Raw genomic sequence first — 18,004 nt, forward strand, 5'->3', positions numbered from 1 at the left:
GAAAGCAGACAGCTGGGAAACAATTTTTATAGCAAGTGTCTCTGATAAAGGCCTCATTTCTCAAATAGGTGGAGAACTAAGTCAAATTTATAATATAAGCCATTCTTTAAATGATAAATGGTTAAAGGGTATAAACAGGCCTTTTCTGATGAAGAAATTAAAGCTATCTATAGTCATATGGAAAAATGCTCTACATCACTATTGATTAGAGAAACACAAATTAAAACAACTCTACCATATCACACCTATAAGATCAGCTAATATGACAGAAAGGGAAAATAATAAATGTTGGAGAAGATGTGGGAAAATTGAAACACTAATGCATTGTTGGTGGAGTTGTGAACTGATACAACCATTCTGGAGAGCAGTTTGGAACTATGCCCAAAGGGATATAAAACTGTGCATACACTTTGTACCAGCAATACCATTACTAGGTCAATACCCCAAAGAAATCATAAAAAAGGGAGAAGGATCCAAATGTACAAAAATATTTATAGCAGCTCTTTTTGTGGTGGCAAAGAATCAGGAATTGAGGGGATGTCCATTGATTAGGGAATATCTGAACAAGTTGTGGTTACCTTAATATAATGGAATGCTATTGTGTTATAAGACATGATAACTAGGCAGATTTCAGAAAAACCTGAAAAGAATTGCATGAACTGATGCTGAATGAAGTGAGCAGAAGCAGGAGAACATTGTACACAGTAACAGCAACACTATGTGATAATCAACTATGATAGACTTAGCTCTTCTCAGCAATCTATTGATTCAAGACAGTTCCAAAAGGCTCATGATGGAAATTGCTATCCACATCCAGAGAAACAACTATGGGGTCTAAATGCAGATTTGAAACATGCTATTTTCACTTTTTGTTGTTTTTTTTTCTTTCTCATGGTTTTTCCTTTTTTTCTAATTCTTCTTTCACAACATGACTAATGTGAAAATGTATTTAATATGATTATATACATATAACGTATATCAGATTGCTTGCTGTCTTGGGGAGAGAGGAGGGGAGAGGAGGGAGAAAAAATTTGGAACTCAAAATCTTATAAAAGTGAATGTTGAAAACTTTATTTACTTGTCATTGGAAAAAATAAACTATTATTAAATGGGAGGAAAAAAGAAAGAAAGAAATATAATGTTCCAAGACCTGTGGTCTTTCAGTATAGAAGTTGCTAGGTCTTGTGAAATCCTGATTGTTTTTCCATAGTATTTAAATGGTTTTTTTTCTTGTTGCTTGAAATAGTTTCTCTTTAACCTGGAAATTTTGAAACTTGGCTATGATGTTCCTATAAGTTTTCTTCCTAGGACCTCTTTCGAGTGGTGATTGGCAGATTCTTTCTATTTCTACTTTACTTTCTTGTTCTAGAACTTGAAGGCAAATTTTCCTTGATAATTTCTTGTAACATTGTATCCAGATTTTTTTTATCATACCTTTTAAGTAGTCCAACAATTCTTGCATTGTCTCTCCTTGATCTGTTCTCCGGATCAGTTGTTTTTCTAATAAGATGTTTCAGATTCTCTTCTGTTTTTTCTAGTTTTATCATATCTTGGTGTCTTATAACATCATTTGATTTCACTTACTCAGTTCTAGTTTTCAAGGAGTTATTTTCTTCTTTAAGATTTTATATCTTTTAAATTGGTTACCTTTCTTTTCATAATTTTCTTGAATTGCTTTTATTTTTTCTAATTTTTCCTTGTTTTCTCTTATTTGATTTTTAATTCCTTTTTAAGTTCTTCTAAGATTTCTTTTTAGGCTTTTGACTATTTGATGTTTCTTTTAGGGTAGGAGTGTCTTTTTTCGACCTCACTATCTTCCTCTGAATATGAATCCAGATCTTCTTTTATACCAAAGTAGCTATCAATGATTGAGTTCTTTTTCCTCTGCTTACTCATTTTCATTTCTAATTTGTCTTCTTTCATTTTTAGCAGCTTAATATTATTATCATCAAGTTTTAATCCTGAGTTGTGGGTAATGTTGCCCTAGGCTCCAGGTTTTTCTTACCGTTGTTTTCTGACTTCCATCTGGAGGCTCAGCCTCAGAGACTCCTTTCTTCCTCTGATAAGCCCCAGTCACACTGTCCAGAAAGTGTACCTCACTCACCCACCATGTGCTCATTCTTCCTTGCCCATACATTGCTAGGCCTGATTTCCAGAAACAGCAGGGGGTCCTTCAATCCTCTCTCACTAAGCCTCTGCTGTCCTTTAAATGAAAGTTTATGAGGGAAAAGTTCCTGATGTGAAAGATTCTGAGACTGTAAGGCAAAAGGTTCAGAAGTGAAATTTCCTGAGGCCTAGTCTGCTTCCCTCAGAACCTACTTCTTGTTGCTTCAGTGGAGTTGACCTGGAGGTGTCTGCACTTCACTCAGATCAAACCTCAGACCCTGGAGTCTTCTTGAAGTCCTCTCAAGATGTCCTAGGAGGACAACTGCTTTATCCCTTTATTTTTGCTACTGTATGTTCATTTTGTGATGATTTTCTGTCTGTTTGTGGAAGAAATCTAGAAAGCCTGGAAATTTCTGATCTATTCTACCATTCTCCCAGAATGCAATTTCCAATTACTTTTTAATCTGGCTCAGGTTGCATTTAGGAGTTTTTCTGGAGTTTTTCTGGGGCGTGCAAGATGGTGAGTTTGATACCTCTGGTCTAGAACGTGATCAGTGGAGGCGATAAAACCAGGCTTAAAAGAGGAAATAGAGGATTTCCAGATATATACATCCTGCCCAAGGATCTTTCTTGAGCTCAAGTCCCACATTACTAAGTGGTTATTAGATATTTCAAATGGCAGATCCCATGAAAAAAACAGAACTCACTATCTTTCCTCTAAAATTCATCTCTCTTCCAAACTTCCTTAATACTATCAAAGGCACCACCATATTCCATTCTTTTCTTAAGATCATCAAGATATAACAGAACCATTCCCAGACCTTTCTCCCTGTTTGGATTCTCTCTTATAATGATGATAGTGATCAGAGAGGACACATGAATCATCTCCTGATATTTGAATGTAAGCGGTTTATTCTTGTTTAATCCTTATTCACTGAGTATTCATGTTTACCTTTTCTAATTTATTTCTCTTTGATCCTATATTTGGACTTCAAAGTTTCTGTGCAGCTCTGGTCTTTTCATCAGGAATTCTTGGAATTGCTCTATTTCATAGAGATCTATTTTATCCCCTTTAATGTTACACTCAATTTTGCTAGGCAAGTAATTCTTGGTTGAAAGTCTATATGTATGGGCAGCTAGGTGGCATAGCAGATAGAATGTTGGGCCTGGAGTTAGGAAGACCTGAGTTCAAATCCCACCTCAGCCACTTACTAGCTGTGGGACCCTGGGCAAGTCATTTAACCCTGTTTTCCTTAGTTTCCTCATCTATAAAATGAGCTGGAGAAGAAAATGGTAAACCACTCCAGTATCTTTGATGAGAAAACCCCAAATGGGGTCATGAAGACATGAAAACTTGGATGTGACTGAAATGACCAAACAAAAACAAATCCATATCCTTTGCTTTTTGGAATAATATGTTCCAACTCATACCCTTCATTATAGTAGTGGCTGTTAAATAGGGTGGGATCCTGACTGTGGCTTCTTGGTACTTGAATTCTTTCTTCCTGGCTTATTGCAGTATTTTTTTGTTTTGAAATAAGAAGCTGTGGATTTTGGCTATGACATTCCTGAGAGTTTTCATTTGAGAATTTCCTTTAGGAGTTGAGCAGTAGATTCTTTCTATTTCTACTTTGCCTTCTGATTCTGAGATGTGGTCAATTTTCTTTTAAGATTTCTTCAAACAGGATATCTATGCTTTTTTGTAATGGAGTTATGGGGTTAAAATACTCCAATGCTTCTTAAAATTGTTCCTCTTAATCTATTTGCCAAGTTAGTTGATTTCTACGTGATAACCTTATATTTTCTTCTAATTTTTCAGCCTTTTGACTTTGTTTTAATATTTCTTGTAGGCTCATGAGGTCATTGGCTTCTATTTGACTCATTCTAATTTTCAGGGAGTGTTGCTTGGGTGGGTTTTGTACCTCTTGTGCCAAGCTGTTAATTCCCTTCCCAATTCTTTTTTTCCATAGCTCTCATTTCTTTTCCATTTCCTCCCCTCAAGCTCTTTTATTCCATTTATAAAAAAAAATTAACTCTTTTTTTAAAAAACTCATGTTTCATCTCTTCTGGGAATTCTAGGTGGGTTTATGCCCAAGCTGTGGTTTTTTTGTTTGTTTTTGTTTTTTGAGCCAATACTTGTAGACATTTTGGAATCCTTCATGTTAGGCTTGTGTTTTGAGTATCCCTGGTTGCCATGATAGCTCCCTATGGTGGGATCCTTTTTTTGTTTGCTCATTCTTCCAGTCTACTTCCTGACTTTGGACTAGATATTAGGGCTGGGCTCTGTAGCACTTCTGAAGGAAAGGCCTGGCCTGGGCCTATTGCTGCTTTCTTGGGGTATTGAATGTGGAATTATTCTAGGATCCCGGGGATAGGCTTTCAGTGCTCCCTAGAGTGGTCTGATCTAGGGGAAAGTCTGATTGCTGGGACCCTGGTCTAAGCCCTTCAAGTTCTTGACTTGGATTTATGTCTAAACAAGAATATATAGCAATTGATGAATAGACTTTGCCTCTACCAACCAAATGGACATCTGTATTCTCAGAGGGGCACAACTGTAAGCTCTCTTTTGGTCTGGGACTACTAGCCCTGGTTATTCCTCTGGATTGCCCCAGACTAAGTATGTGCCTTATATTCTGACTCCAGTGTCCTCAGACCTTCTTGTCTATCTCCCTACGCCAAGTTGGACTGGACAAAGAAGTCACTGTTATTTTGTTCTAGATTTCCTCATCAAGATTTGTTCTGGAACATTTTCTGGATCTGTTAGGGGGCATTTATGAGGAGGAGCTCACTGCACTGCTTCCTATCACTCTACTATCTTGGCTCTACCTCTTGATTCATTGTTTTGTTGGTTATCTCCACATTTCAGAAAGTGAAGAAGAAAATGTTAACAATGCACGTCAAACTTAAAAGTGTGCCAAGAAATGGAAGTCAAAGGGATGCCCATCAATTGGGGAATGGCTGAACAAGCTGTGGTATATGAAGGTAATGGAATACTATTGTGCCATAAGAAATGGGGATGATACGGACTTCGTAACAATCTGGAAAAACCTACACGATGTAATGCTGAGTGAGCAGAGCAGAGCCAGGAGAACATTGTACACAACCACAGATATATGGATTCTGTGAGGACCAACCCTGACATACTTCGCTCTTCTCAGCAACGTAAGGTGCAAGGACAACTCCAGGGGACTCATGATGGAGAATGCTATCTTCATCCAGAGAAAGAACTGTGAAGTTTGAATGCAGATTGAGGAGCACTTCATGCTTGCCATTTTTCTTCTCTTTTGTTTTTGTTTTTGGGTTGTTTTTTTTTTTGGTTCTGTCTCTTCTTTCTCATGATTCACTCCATTGGTCATAATTCTTCTCCACAACTTGACTAGTGTATAAATTAATTCAATGCGAAGTTATACATGGTAGTTATATGAGACTCCATGCCATCTTGGGGAGGGAGGGGGAGGGAGGGGAGAAAATCTGGATCTCAAAATTATGTAGAACCGTGTGTTGTAAACTAAAAATAAAAAAAATTAAAAAAAAACTTAAAAGTGCATCATGTGTACATCCCCACCCCACACCAACCCCAGGGGAGCCATTTGTTAAACACTTAGCAACACACTGCTCAATCCATTCCTTCTCCAGTGCTAGGATCATGAATGTTAACTCTGGCATCGTTCCTTAATGGGATACGTCAGTCAATTCCCCCTATTAAGACAGCTAGGAAACTAGGTGGTGCAGTGGATAAAGCATCAGGCCTGGAGTCAGGAAGATCTGAGTTCAAATCCAGCTCAGACACTTATTAGTTGTGTGACCCTAGATCCTCAAACCTCTGTGTACCTCAGTTTCCTCAACTGTAAAATGGAAATAATAACGGCGTTTAACTTCACAGGTTTGTTGTGAGGGTCAAACGAGGTAATATTTATAAAGTGTATAGCCCAGTGCGTAGTACATAGGTACATAGTAAGTACTCAAAAAATATTTGTTTCCTTCCTTCCTATGGCCACACTCATTATCCTTGTGACTTTATAAAACCTCTCCTCGGACAACACTGTCCTAGGTGTTTTGTTTCCCTTTACTATGAATATAAGTTCCTTGAGCACAAGGACTATCTTTGCTTTTGTATTTGTACCTCCAGCATATTGCTTGCCCTAGAGTCAGCACTTAATGAGTGTTCTTTCATTTGGTCCTTGGGGAAGCCCCAGCTTCCATCCCCATGCCTTGTTCTGATTGTTCTCCATCCCTGAAATGGGCTTCCTCCTCACTGCCACCTCTTGGAATCCCTGGTTCCTTCAGGTCTCAGCTTATGAGCCACATTCTTCAGAGAGCTTTCCTGGTCACTGCCCACTTCGGCTGCTAGGTACTTCTCCTCTAAAGTAATCTTGAATGTTCTTTTTTATACATTGTATACATAAAAATTTAGTATATTATATTATAATTAACAGAATATATAATGTATAACTATACTGTATAAAAGTTATAAATTATACAATATGATTGTAATTATTAATATAATATGCAATATAATTATGATTCTATTGTCATATTATAATTTATACATTGCATATATATGTGCGTGTGTGTGTGTGTGTGTGTGTGTGTGTGTGTGTGTGTTGTTTTCCCCAGTATAGGGGTTTTTAACTAAGAATGTGTTGACAGATATTCAACAAACTTCTCTCCAGAAAAAAAAATATACCCACAGCACACTAAGTTTAATCTGCTTTATTAAGGTTTTCTCCACCACTTTCTTAAGTCTAGGGAACAAACAAAACAATAAATCAAGCCCTGATTTATAGCATTTGCCAATTTCCAAGGTATAAATGTTCCCACTGAAAATTTAACAGTTGGCTCCCAAGAGCTGGTTTGTGCTATCTTCAGTATACCCCTAACTTTTAACCTAGGGTATAGCTATGAATAGATTTTCAGGAGATCTATGAATTTGGATGGGAAAAATTACATCTTTATATTTTACTATCCTCTAGCTGAAATTTAGCTTTTCCTTCAATTATTTACCAACATTTTGAGAAGGGGTCCATAAGCTTCACCATACTGTCAAAGAGGTAGCTCACAAATAAAGATTAAGAACTGCAACCCTGCTAGAATATAAGTTCTTGATGGACAAAAGTGTTTCTTTTTTGTTTTTATTTTCCCAGGGTCTAGAACTGGGCTTGGCATATAGTCATTGCTTAATAAATGCCTGTTGGATTAAACTGAATTGAACAGAAATGAATTGGACCACAAAAGATGAGGCAACTTCAATTTTAAGTCATATTTCATAGAGCACCAGAAGCTGAAAAGAACATGAAAGAAAGAGCTCTAGGACGAAAGATAGTTTGTTAACAGAAGGCATTCCAGAGGGAGTAGCTGAACAGAAGGCCAGAGAATAGCAAGTAGAGAAAAAAGGGAGAAACAGCAGGAAATGAGGTTTTCAATTTGGCAAACAGCAAATCTCAATCACAGGGATTCCAGAAGATGAATCTAGTAATGTGCTAATCAGTTAGGGGAAGTACCAACTGTTGAGGAGTCCATGATCTAAAGGTTCCCCAAGACTTGATTTAGAAATCTGGCTTAAATGTGTCTCTGTCAATGGAACCCTCTCAGTGTACTGGAGCAAAGGACAGGAGGGTTGATGGGAATGCAGCCAGGAAAGTTGACATTTCTATAGTTTCCATAGCTAGATGGTACCTTTTTGATGAAATGGAGCAGGAGCCAAGAGGGCTTATGATAATGGTGGCCAGGAAGTCTTGAAGAAGGCCTGTAATCCCAAATGGTTTGAGGTAGAGGCAGCCATTTCAGTCTTCTGTCCATTCCCTTCACACTCCTCCACAGTCTCATTATCTTAATGGGTCTGTGGTTTACTTTAGGTGGTTACTCCTCCCAGTGGTACAAATTCCAACTCATCTACATCTTTTCCTCCTGAGCAACTCTTCTTGTCCATGTCCTCCCATAAATTTGCCACAGGATCTTCACTAACATCCTGGGGGCCTTTCTCTAAATTCTTAACATTACAGGGATTCCAAAGAAGCATGTGGGATGCCCACTGGTTATCCCTCACTCTTGATACATGACTATTCCATCACTTCTTCCAATTCATTGAAGCAGCAAGGTACAGTAGATAGAGATCTGAGCCTGGGGTCAGGAAGATGTGAGTTCACATTTCAGCCTCAGACATTTACTCAGACCTTAGGCAAATCTTAACTTCTACTTGTCTCAGTTTCCTCATCTGTAAAATAGGGATAAAAACAGTACCTTCTCCCCAAGATTGTTGTGAGGATCAGATGAGATAACATTTGTAAAGCACTTTATAAATCTTCCAGCAGTGCTTTTTGGGCTGGAGACCAGTTCATATTAGCTTTTGAGGTATCTGATGTATCTACCGTGTCACTGCCGTCCTCCTCCATATCGATATTTTGATCCTGCCTGTCTCCATAAAAAGAATCTATTGTCCTCGGTTTTTTTGTATTCTTCTTCATGTTTGTTGTTTTCCCTTTTCCTGGCGTTAGAACGAATTTCTATCTGTGGGTCTCAGGGCTTTCTGTCCCAGCTTACTTATTCTGGGGGTTGTGAGTCTAGAATTATAACCTTCAGTTTCCTGAGGTGTGGGGGAGGGGTCTGGCTCCCTGGCGTCTCACTCCCTGTGGGTGCTCTCCAGCACTTGCTTTTCAGCAATGGTCTCAGCTGTTTGTTGTTTGAGCTGATGACTGGCGCTTCCCCTGGGGGAGCAAGGTTACGTCTGGGCTCCCGGTGTTGTCCCCTGCCAACTCTGCCTCTCTGGGACTAATGAGCTTCTAGTATTTGTCCTGTGAGGCCCCACTACTCTCTCCTCTGTTTCAGTTCTCTTTTTTTTTTCCCGAGGAATTCTCTGGGTGAGGGGGGGGAGGGATTAGAGCCATTTACCTGGCCATTGAGTCTTCCGGAAGTTCAAGAAGCCGAGTTCCTGGGTTTTGCAAGCGTCAGGACTGGGTATTTTCACGGCTGGTGGCGTTGCGCTGCCTCTCGTCACTCCCACAGACTGCCGTCCTGTGTTGGGAGGCCTGGGGATCTCTGCCGGTTTCGGGCACCCAGCTTTCTCCCAGCCCATCTCCCACGTGGATTTCCCGGCCGGCCGCTTCCACCTTGGTCTGGAGCAGCTCCGCAGCCGAGCACTCTCCGAGCCTACAGGATCGTTCCTCCGGCCTTTCAAACTCTCCCGGCTCGGAAATTTGCCCCACGCACACTGCTCGCGGTTTCTGACTCTCTCAAATCTGCTCAAATTCACTTTTTTATGGGAATCTGACAGACCTTGTGAGAGAGCTCCGGTAAGACGCTGCCTTCATGCGGCGATCTTGGCTCCGCCCCCCCCCCCCCCGCACTTTATAAATCTTAAAGCACTATATAAATACGCAGGGGTTTTGCAAATTTTCTTGATACTTATGCCACTTTTGGTGCCCAGTTCATTGTCAGTAATGTGCTGCAGCTTCTACACAGACACTACGACTTTCATGTGTGGTACCATCACCTCAGTTTCCTGACCAACAGTAACCTAGACTCTGCCTGCCCCCACTCACTGAGTCCCTTGTCTCAAATAGGTCAGCTTTTCCCTTATCTTTCTTGGATCCAACCCTCACCACATGCCACCATGTACATATGCCACCTCCTCCCCACTCCCCTTCATGTGTTGTCTTTCTTCATTAAAATATAGGCTTCTCAAGAATAGGAATTTTCTAGCATGCTTATGTTTGTATCTCCATGTTTGCCATAGTTCCATATTTACCACAGTTCTCAACCCATATTAGGAGCTCAATAAATGCTCTATTATCTGTTATCTACCTACCTATCTCCAACTTTAATTCTTCAGAGACAGTCAGATGGTATCCCAAGATTAATTATGGGGTTGAAAAGATGGACCTTTGTTTCACAGGTTCATTTTCTTTTCCATGTTCAGGTTTCCCTTAACAGCGGGATTTCTCACCTGAAATTGACATCTTGGTATTCAGCCTGCATCCTTGATGACCTACCCTTTACCTTCTGTAGAAAGATGAGCTCCATTTGTGGTGTCAACACTCATTTCCAAGACATTTATTTATCTCAGCTGAACACCAGGTTTTCATTTGTAACACCAAAGAGTATCATGCCTCATCTGTTCTATATTTTGAATAGTTTTCTTTTTCTTTAAAAGTGGTTTCAACATAATTCAACTTTTGTACTTGAAAATGCCTTTTAACAACTGGGATTTTGGAAGTTTTAAATTTGGTTTAATGTCATGTCAACAATCACTAATTGTTGTTGTTGTGGTTTGCCTCTTGTGCCCAAAGAGGACCAAAAATGACATTGTAATTTTGGGGTCAATGTACAATGTAGCCAGCTATGGCTGATCATACGAATATAAGTTAGGAAGGCTCTACCACAGGTTGGGCACAAGTATAACCATTTGGGAGGGAAACCTCTCTAAATTTGTATATCTCACTTTTCTTTTGAGCTACCACAATTGTCTTTGCTCATGGAGTGCATCAGCTTTTTTGATGGGGGCACTCCATGCTGGACAATCCTGGGCAAGTGTCTCCCTTGTCTCGTAATTGATACCAAAGTTGTTCAGAGAGGCCTTGAGAGTGTATCACTTCTTCTGGCCACCATATGAGCACTTACGTTGTGTGAATTCTCTGTAAAACAATCTTTTAGGCAAATGTACATTTGGCATTTGACAATGTGGTGCTTTCTACAATAGAGTTTGAATTCTTGGCAGTTCAGCTCAAGAAAGAACTTCAGTGTCCAGTACCTTATCTTACCAAGTGATCTTCAGTATCATTCTAAGACAATGCAAATGCAAGCAGCTCAATTTTCTGGTATGACACTGGTAGACTATCCAATTTTCAGAGGCATACAACAATAAGGTCAGCATAATGGCTCTGTAGACCTTCAGTTTGTTAGGCAGCTGTATCTCTTCTTTCCCACACATTCTTTTAGAGCCTCCCAAATGCTGAGCTAGCTCTGGCAACGTGTGCATCAACTTCATCATCTCTGTGTACGTGCCTGGAAAGTATACTGTCAAGGTAAGTGAATTTATTCACAGCATTCAGAATTTCTCCATTTGCTGTAAGTGGTGGTTCCAAGCATGGACGATGTGGTGCTGGCTGGTGGAGAAACTTTGTTTTCTTGGCCTTCATTTTTAGGCCAAAACTAATGTAAATGGCAGAGAATCAATCCATGCTTTGTTGCATCTCAGCCTCAAAGGCTGCACTGAGTACACGATCATCCACAAACAAAAAGTCATGCACCAACTATCCTTCCACTTTAGTCTTCGCTTTTAGCCTTTTCAAGTTAAATAATTTACCATCAATGCAATAGCTGACCTGATATTGTTTTTGTCCTCATGAAAAGCATTCAACAACATTAATGAAAACATCATGCTACAAAGCATGGGAGCAAGCACACAGCCCTGCTTTACTCCACTGGTGATCAGGAGAGTATAAGAGTATAGTCCCTTATCCAGAACCTGTGCAAGCATGCCCTCATGAAACTGGTATACAATACTGAAACACTTTTCCAAGCAACCATATTTTGCCATGATCTTCCACAGGCCCTCTTGACTGACGCTATCAAGGGCCCGGGTTAGGTTGACAAACATTGTATACAGACCTCTATTCTGCTCCCAGACTTTCTCCTGGAGTTGTTAGGCAGCGAACACCATATTGACCATTCTTTGGCCCTTTCTGAAGCCACACTGGCTTTCGTGTAGACAACCATATTCCAGAAAAAGGAATGGTCTGTTAAGGAGGACTCTGAAAAAAATCTTGCCAGCCATGACTTAGAGAGAGACACCCTCCTGTACTAGCAAGATCTTTCCCACCCATTAATTGGCCATGTGACCTGCTTATGTCACAGGAAGCCTAAGTCACATGTGGTGGGAGGAGCTTCCTGACAGGAAAAGGAAGTTATATCACAGGAAATGCTGAGAGAGAGCAGTTATGGCTGCTAATGGCTGCTAATGGCCACCCTTGTGATTGTTCGAACTGAACAGACTGACTTAGCTGTACTGTGAATTTGTCTTTGGGGAGGACCCCAGCATGGGGTTGGAGAGGTTTTGGGATGGCCAGGCTCCAGGTTGTAATATTGTGTGTGGAATGTTTTACTGCTGTGATAGACTGGATAAATGGCTTGTGGGATCTGGTTCTCTGGTGTCTGAATAAATGGTTTACTTCTTCTACCTTCTATGTAGAGAGTCTTGTATACTTTGTGATATAGAACTACACGGGCAGTTTGACAATTATCATCTGCATTGTGATTATTGCCTTACTGTTATACCTCCCCCCTCACCATGGTCATCACATGATAACTTATTTCCTTTGTGTTTCTATAGATGGATAATGGAGGCATCCTTGATCTCCTGGAGAAGAATCTTTTCTTGCCATATCACCCAGAAGATTCCATTGGCATTTGTATAAGCAATGGACCCTCCACCTCGTAAATCTCAGCTAGAATAGAATCAGTACCAGGTGATTTGCCACAGGAGAGGAGCCTAGTGTTATCTAAAACCTCTTCTTCAGTCAGAAGTTCATCTAGAAAGGGATTGACTTCAACCTGAGGTAAACAATAAATGGCTTCAGCATTGGTTCATGATGGTTTGTTGAGAATATTGTGCTTCAAAGTATTCAGCCCATCTCTCCAGGATCATGTCTTTATCACTGATCAGCATGGTTCCATCAGCAATGAGTAGTTGAGATGCACCAAAAGTCTTTGGCCCAGAAATAGCCTTCAGGATATTTATGTTTCTTTAGTGGACAACTTTATGAACCATTGCTTTAGGCTATCTCTTCCCTTTTAAGGAGCTAACAAAATCCCAGAATTTCTTGCTTTCTCAGTCATCAGTTACACTGCTCTCATTTCAAGTAAGAAACCTCCAGCCACTGGCTTATGGTCCTCTTGGCTGACCATTAGAGATTCATTATTTCCCACCATCAGAGATTGGTTATACCCATTTTACAGATGGTAAAGGCAGAGGCCAGAGGAATTCTTGAATTTCTGTTTTTGCTTTTCTTCTGAGATGGTGTATGGTTTTAGGAGAAAATCATAAAGTTATCACTTCTATAACCCCAACCTTATATGCAGCTCAATAAAAAACAAAACCAAGGAATGAAATATTAATCCGGAAAAAAAATCTACCAGGACTTTCATTTCCTACCCTCTGAATCACATAATTTGTATGCTCAGGTTATTGTGAACCAATTATTCCTCACATGGTATACAGCTGCTGTTTTTAAAGAATATTTCCTTGTAAAAAACTGTGGAAGGTGATAAGTTAGGAATCTGAAGATTCTAGTTTTAAGGAGACCCCAGATGCCCATTGAATCTGAAACTAAAACAGAAGCAGTGCTATTTATAAGGTTTGAAAAAGTGCATTCCTAGATGCATTCACTATTCAACATGGCTGGTTTTAGACTGCATTTTGAGGTTGGAGTGGCCAGGAGGAGTTTGGACTTCGAATTAAGCAAAATCACAGCAATCTCAGATCCCTAACTTTAAATGAAAAGTCATCCTGAATTTGGAATTTGGAATTCTCTCTCTGAAATAAACTTAGCAACTTAGTTGGCTCAAGGCAGAAATCAGTCAGAGAGTATTGCTAATATCTGATACCAATATTCAGCATTGTTCTTCTTTCAACCACCAAAATACAGCAATTTTTAAAGGCTTTACTCATACAAATAATAATAGTCATTCATCACTAACATCATCATTATTAGCCCACTCAAAGCCCAGCTCATCATCCATGATATAAGGTGGGGACGGGGGAAAAGGAGAACAAGAAATAGAAAAAGTGGTCAAAGGCAACCAAGATGGTGGCCACCTAAGAAATGTTGTAGTATCTGTGAAGGCTCAGCAGGAACCCTGAAATACTGTTAAACAGGGATCAGTTGATACTACTGGTTGGTTTAGCAGCCCAATCAGTGTGATACAATTAGCCCTAAGAGTCACAGAATTAGACAGGTGCCATAGGGTTCCAGGCTGGTACTCCTAGAAACTATTCTGATGGTTTGGTTTCCATGGAAGATTCAGTGTGAGTGGCAATCCTTGCATCCTTGTGCCATAAGAGGGCAAAATAAACCAGAAATACCAATACCCTACCTACTAGAAATGTGTCGATGCAAAAAAAGACAAAACAAGGGAGAACATGAAATAGACAAAGGCATGACTATACTTTCATTATGTACCATAACATAACAAAACTGGTGTAAGGCCAATTTGTAAGTGAAAGATCTTTCAGGCCCATTGAATAGGCCTCAGGTGGGGCCAACAAAAGGAAGCCTGATTAGATGCAAGCCCACACCCTTTCACTAACTAAGTGTGAGGCCCCAGGCCCCACACCTTTTTGCTAAGTAGGCTCTGAGCTCTCGGGGCCCTGAATGGGGTATAAGATCTCTGAAGTTGGCGTTTTTCTTTTGGGGGCACACTCATTGAAAGAGTGTTGGTGACTAGACTCTGGGTAAGCCATTAAAGCAACTCCCCTGGCTTTGAAAACCCAGATGTTGGTGCTTCTCTGGTAACTATGTATTGTGATTTGGTTAGACAGAAATTTTGATATTGTCTTTGTTTGTAATTTCTGTTTGTATTTGTTCGAAAGTTCAGGGTGCTGGCTTTTCTCCCTGAACTAAGTGAATGGTAGATGTATATTTAATTAAAGTGAGATTATAATCCCCTTAAAGTTGCTTTCCTTAGAAAAGCAGATCAAACATTCTGTGCTGGCAGCCCTTCTGTGTGCTGGTGTTATTGATCTTACACAGCCACAGCAGCTGCTAGCAACATTGTTTTTATAACTGGAAAGAATTTTTTAAAAGTTAAAGACAAGGATTTCATATCAATCATACCCTCAGCTTTAAGTCACAGAACAACATGGGGCCAGCCACAGCAGGGCAATCTGTATGAAATCACTCATTCTTGAGTCTGGAATAGACAAAATAAGACATGAAATCAAGGAGTTATATACAGCTAAAGAGGAAAGAAGGCAATAAGCATTTTATAATGCCCGATATGTTCTTTACAAATATTATCTCATTTGATCCAGACAACAACCTGGGAGGCTGTAATGTTAATGAGTTAGGAAGATCTTCCCTGCCCATTGATAGGCCTCACATGGAGCCCATTAAGGGAAGCTTGTTTAGGGGAGGCTTGCTTGTAGGAAGGCTTTCACACCTTTTGCTAATTTCTAATTAGTCACTGAGTCATGAGGATTGTAATGCCTTCTGGCTATGAGAAGGGTATCTATACTCTGAGTTGGTATTTAGTTTTGAGGGTTTGCTTATGAGAAGGATCTTTTGATTCCCTGGTTGAGATTCTGAGTAGCTGTATGTTCAGCACCCCCCCCCCACAATTGCTCAGTTGTAAAGGCTCTCTCTATCCAGTGGTGTATGTAAAGTGTATAGCAATGTTGCTTTGATTCAGATAGTCAGAGCCCTGTCTGTTGGTTTCTATTTCTCTGTTTGTACTTTCTCTGAAGTTCAGGCTACTGACTTTTCCCTTCAACTAGTGAATGTAATTAAGGAAGACTGTTGACCCCTTGAACAGCTGTCTTTTCCAGCAAAGCAGACCTAAGAATCTGTGCTAGCAGCCATCCTGGGTATGCCAGTGTGGTTGCTGCTACAGAGGTAAATGCTATATGATTGTCATTTTATAGTTGAAGAAACTGAGGTTAAGTGACTCACCCCAGGTCACACAGCTTGTGGACTAGAAAGTCTTCACTTAATACAAGCACAGTGGATAGAATGTGGCACATGGAGTAAAGAAGGCATTCATTTGAATTCTGTCTCAGACACATTAATTGTATGATCCTGGCCAAGTGACCTTCCTTCTGTCTGCCTCAGTTTCCTTATCTCTGAAATGTAGATAATAATAGCATATATCTAATATAGCTGTTGTGAGAATCAAATGTGCTAACAGATATAAGGCGCTTTGTAAAATGTAAATGCTAGCTATTATTATTAACACAAGATTCAGAAATTCAAATTCAAAAATAAAACAGGTAAAAAAAACAATACTGATACTTCAGATTACTTTGAAAAAGTGATGGGAATAGTCCAGAGTCTTGAAAAGCTGTTTTCCAATTTAATGGCATGAATCCCATTAGCGGTAATTAAAAATCAACTAACATAAAGTTTAAAAGAAAATATAATAACATTTCAGGACTTTCACACAACTGTATATGCAGTGGCCATTGGCAAGCTAAGAATCATAGTTAGAAAACTGGAATGTTCAAGGATCACTCTTAACATCTCAAATCACAGAAGTGACTTAAGCAAGCTAATTAAGTCCTGAAAAAAAGCGTTGGGGGATGGCGTCAATATCTAGCAACTGCATGGAATAGAAAGCATTGTCTAATTAAAGGCAAAACACCAAAATCTTGGGAGTCGGGGGGTGGGAGGAAGGAAAGTATAACAAAATTCTGGGTTTCTTTAATGAGTAACTGAAAGCAAAAGTCAATGTCATCACAACACACAGAACCAAAACACAAATAAGGAAATTACCCGTTATTAATTCTTTAAAAATGTACTACAGAGGTTTTAGAAGTGAAGAAACTAGAGGAGGGAGAAAACCCCCAAAGAATGAAGATCATCCTAAATCCAACATAAAGAAAACAAGAGTCAGCTCAAACAAGAAACTGAAAGCTTATGGATTAGTAATATAATGAAAGACAGGATAGTTGCTACTGAAATTCTAGCTTCTCCGCAAAACATAAAAGGAGCAAGACCTGGTAAGATTCATAATAATTGGCTCAAACATTTCATAGAGGTGCATGGATTATTAGCCAAGCGCTTTGCCAATCCTCTCTGACACAAGTCTGCTTGATGCCAACTTTCTTAACAGAAAGCATCACATATGAGATAAACTTACCAGGGACCCCTCACAATGTGGGCCAATTATGTGTTCATGTACTTTATAGACAAATATCCACAGCTTGTACCAAGAAAAGCAAACAGAAATCTATAAACACAAGAGAACAATATACTGACTGACAAGTAAGAGTATGCCCAAAAGTCCCAGGTATATGAGAAAGAACTTATGGATTTGGTAATTATTGAGCAAGCCACTTAGAAGCACCCAAACATTTATACAGCCTTTACTAATTGAGGCTGGTTCATGAATTGTAAATATGCAATTTGGACCCAACTGTAGTGAGAATGCTAGAGTACTTGATGTCTATATGGAAAAATCTTCTCTAAGACACACCACAATAACGTCAGGACAATTCCTATAAAACATGATACCTGTTAGGGAGATGTTTTAACTCTATTTTGATTCTGCCTCACTTTAAATTCATGATCATCTCTCCTAAATAGAACTAAATATGGTTTCCAGGTTAAATAGGGAATCAAAACAAGATATCTTACTTCACCTACATGGATGGCATCAAGCTATACAGCACCATCAAAAAAGAAAATACATGCATGCACTAAACTTCAAAAGCAGGAGTTCATCAAAGGGAATCGTTTTCCAATGAACTGAAAACTTACACCAAGAAGTTAAATTGAGCCAGTGGGTGAAGGTGATATCTACAAATATTTTGAACCCCTCTAGGCTGGACAAACAGATTGAGCATAAAGCTAGCAAAGAGAAAACTATGGATGAATATGCTGAGGCTGGCATCCTGAAATTAGAGCTCAAGGGGAAGAGGGCATATTAAACAATTAACCCCATTTGGGAAAAAAGTCTTAATAGATATTTTTTTCTATTTGTAATATATCAAATATATGTTTGTATAATGTGTAATGTATATATGCAAAATGATCCATAAGAGATTAGGAAACTATCCTAAGAAAAACCCACACAGTATTAACAAAACACAGGGCTCTTTACTCTATGGCAGCTTAGAGAGATGAACACTTACTTCCTTGCCAAAAAGGAGTAAGAACATACATATTGCAGTAGCTCAAAAGAAATG

Source organism: Trichosurus vulpecula, chromosome 1, assembly GCF_011100635.1.
Source record: "Trichosurus vulpecula isolate mTriVul1 chromosome 1, mTriVul1.pri, whole genome shotgun sequence".
Classification (NCBI taxonomy): Eukaryota; Metazoa; Chordata; class Mammalia; order Diprotodontia; family Phalangeridae; genus Trichosurus; species Trichosurus vulpecula.